The sequence below is a fragment of the Chionomys nivalis genome, chromosome 22 (assembly GCF_950005125.1).
Source record: "Chionomys nivalis chromosome 22, mChiNiv1.1, whole genome shotgun sequence".
In the NCBI taxonomy this organism is placed as follows: Eukaryota; Metazoa; Chordata; class Mammalia; order Rodentia; family Cricetidae; genus Chionomys; species Chionomys nivalis.
Window position 1 is genome coordinate 42,350,432 of NC_080107.1, and position 3,655 is coordinate 42,354,086.

At 45.6% G+C, this 3,655-nt stretch overlaps 1 non-coding gene across 1 annotated transcript; it reads right to left on the minus strand.

Annotated features, from left to right (window-relative positions):
- Positions 1-2,881: 2,881 nt before the first annotated feature.
- Positions 2,882-3,007, minus strand: LOC130865005 (U6atac minor spliceosomal RNA). The gene has a single exon (XR_009056049.1). It is a non-coding gene; the product is annotated as a U6atac minor spliceosomal RNA (small nuclear RNA).
- Positions 3,008-3,655: the final 648 nt, after the last annotated feature.

The window sequence follows — 3,655 nt, forward strand, 5'->3', positions numbered from 1 at the left end:
TTATAGACTCTGTTATGTGGACATTAGTAGTAGCTGTAATGAAAGATTTATAATGAAAAGGAGCAAGCTGAGCAGGGTAAATCACAAAAAAAATTTTTTTGAGGAGATTATGGGAGCCTTTAAGTTCTAGGCTTCAGGACTTCCGTTTAGGCTTCCATTAAAGACACCAGGATGAGCTAAAGGGGGGGGCGGCTAAAAATCTGATGGTTAAAATCTGAAGAGTAAGAAATCCATTCACAACAGGTTCTGTCTGTCCATGTTTCTTCTTCTTCTTCTTTTTTTTTTTTTTTTCTCGAGACAAGGTTTCTCTGTAGCTTTGGAGCTTGTCCTGGAACTCGCTCTTGTAGACCAGGCTGTCCTCGAACTCACAGAGATCTGCCTGCCTCTGCCTCCTGAGTGCTGGGATTAAAGGCGTGCGCCACCACCACCCGGCGAAAATAAACTTTAGGTTTATTTTCCTTTAGGTATGTTGGCGCATACTGTGAGTTCGAGGCCAACCTAGTCTACAGAGCGAGTTCCAGGACAGCCAGAGATGTTATACAGAGAAACTCTGACTTGAAAACAAACAAAACCCATAACATTTGTTTGTTACTTATTTAAAAATTTTCATTTAATGTGTATAGGTTCTTTGTCTCGGTGTTTGTATGTGCACCATATGTGTGAGACCAGAAGAGGGCATTTGATCCTTTGGAACAGGAGTTATGGATGGTTGTGGGAGGCCTTGTGGGTTCTGGAAGAGCAGCAGCCAGTGGTCTTGAACCTTGAGCCCATCTCTCCCAGCCTCTCCAAAGCAATTGTTCACTGCTTGTGCAATTGGGGGAGGAGCCTTCTGAATCCTATAGGTTTCAGTTTATTACATTTGTTTATTTTTGGAATTCCTGGGCCTCCCTCCCTCCAGAGAAGTGTGTTGCTCCATGGCCCAACGCCTTAAAGGTTTCCACCTTCCATTTGGAGAAGAGCTGTGTTCGCCGTTTGTTACAGCCATACCATACAGCACAAATGTGGCCCTGAGTTTGACTTCCCATTCCCATATGTCTTCCTGTCCATTCTACCCCCGGCAGGTGCCATGTCCCTGAGAAAGCCGGGTGTCGTACCTTCGTGAGGAGGGCTGCTGATCTGGCCACTTCACCTTGTAGGTGTGCCAGTCTTCCCCAGGGTGTATCAGTGTGCTTTGAAACTCCTCTGTGTTTTGAGTCTTGGTTTTAAAATAACCTCAAATTTTTCAGACTTATGTTAATTTCAAAGTAATGCATACAAAGATGATGCTTTCCAGCTAGCATCTTGAGAAATGTTTTGAAGTCTGTCTATTACAAACAAGCAAGGGGCAGGTGTGGTGCAAGGCTGGAGTTGCTACTCCAGTCACGGGGCAGGAGGGCTGTAAAGTTCAAGGCCAGTTTGGATGAGAGAGAAAGAGAGAGAGAGAGAGAGAGAGAGAGAGAGAGAGAGAGAGAGAGAGAGAGAGAGAGAGAGAGAGAGAGAGAGAGGAGTGTGCACTGAGTTCAGTTGTATCTTATCTTGATAAGCACTGGTTTCCAACCCCCTCCCCCTCCTCACACACAACCAAAATTTAAGCACTGGAGTGCAGTGATGTTAAACCTGTAATCCCAGCTCTTGGGAGCTGGAGGCAGGAGGATCAGGAGGCAACGACCACCCGCAGCACCACAGTGAGTTCAAGATCAGCCTGGGCTACATGTGACCCTGTCTAGCAGAAACAAAACGTGAGTATCGTAGAAGCTTTCAGCTGTAGAGTGGAGAGAGCAGTATGTTGTCCCCTCCCTTGTCCCTGTTATGTAATGTCACAGGTCTTTCTCAGATCTGTTTTTGAGATCCAAACAAGTAAGTGATTTCAGTTTTTCAGTTGTCTTAATACTTTAAAAATTGTGCTGTGTGGGGCTGGAGAGATGGCTCAGTGGTTAAGAGCATTGCCTGCTCTTCCAAAGGTCCTGAGTTCAATTCCCGGCAACCACATGGTGGCTCACAACCATCTGGAATGAGGTCTGGTGCCCTCTTCTGGCCTGCAGACATACACACAGACAGAATATTGTATACATAATAAATAAATATTTAAAAAAAAAATTGTGCTGTGTATACACATATACACATCATAAACGCACATCTGTTCACGTGTGCACATTTGAGCACATGCCGTATATAGAACATGCGCACACACAAACGGGTGTGCACCTCAGCACAAACTGCAGTATACACATATTCATGTAGTATGTTACTAAATACACAGGATGTACATTACATACAGGATGTACATTACATACAGGATGTACATTACATACAGGATGTCCATAGTCAGATGCCACAGTCAATGTAAGGAATCTATCGTGGATAGCACCTTCTGTACAGCCTGCTCTGGGAGAGCCTGTGCTTGGGGTCTACTTGCTGTTTAAGCATTAAGTGCAAGAATTCTATCAGGAGCCAGGCAGTGATGCCGCAGGCTTTCAATTCCAGCAGAGGCAGAGGCAGAGGCAGGTGGATCTCTATGAGTTCCAGGCCAGTCTGATCTATGAGAGCTAGTTCCAGGACACAGAGAAACCCTGTCTCATAAAACAAAACAACAAACAAAAAACCAAAAACCAAAACAAAATAAACAACCAAAAACTAAACCAAACCAAAAAATTACAAAAGAAATCTCTCAGGAAAGCTCCAGTATCTGAAGGTGATGAACAAAATGATCGCAGATGGCAAGTTGAGTTACCGAACCAGCCGGCAGCCTAGAGCTCCAGACTGAAACCACCTCTTATAAGCGGTCTACACCAGTGCCAGGTGTCTCGGGGGACAGATACACGGTTTCGAGAGCCAGGGATGGTGGTATAGAAATTTTGAGCAAGACTGTAGGATGTACAAAACTGCGTCCTCTGTAGCATTAAAAAAACAGTGGTTAGATGCCACTAAGTAGGTGGCAATGCCTTAACCGTATGTGTGTTGTTAGGCCCAAGGGCCTCTTCCATCCTTGTCAAGGGGAGTGCTAACCTTCTCTCCTTTCATACAACACAACCTGTTCGCTTGCATACAGAGTATTTAAAGGCCAACAAAATTGACACTTTATGGTAATGGTGAGTTTGGTTTAGCCTCCACGAAGACGTGTTAGCAGAAAGTGAATCTAATTTATATTCAGATGCTTGTTAATTTAAGCCTTTATTCGATGGCAGAAAAAAATTATTCATTTTATTCCGACCACGCTTAATTAATTCATAAAATTAGCCAATCAAAGGCCGAAGGGAACACCGGAAGTTGAGAGCGTTCTTCAGAAAAACAGATTCCCCCGGAAACAAAACAAGGCTGGCACACATTCAACGGCGACACGCTCGCCGACGGCGGGAAGTGGAAGTGGTCGAAACGAATCAGAGGACGACCGTCGGATGATTCTCCACGGATTTCCGGACCCAGGGCAGTGGCTGCTTAGGCGGCGGGGAAGCCGTGCACTGTGTCTGCGCCTGCTCCGCGGCTCCCTCCTCCTCCTCCACTTCCGCCACCACTATCCGCGCATGCGTAGTGGCGACTGTCTGCGTGTTCACTTGTGTTATCCTACACCATGGTGGCGTTCCCTGCTGTTATGCCGTGCTTAGCGGTCCTTGATTAAGTTTCTTCCATAGCCAGAACAGCCTGGTTGCACCAACTCTCTTTGTGAAAACATCGTAAT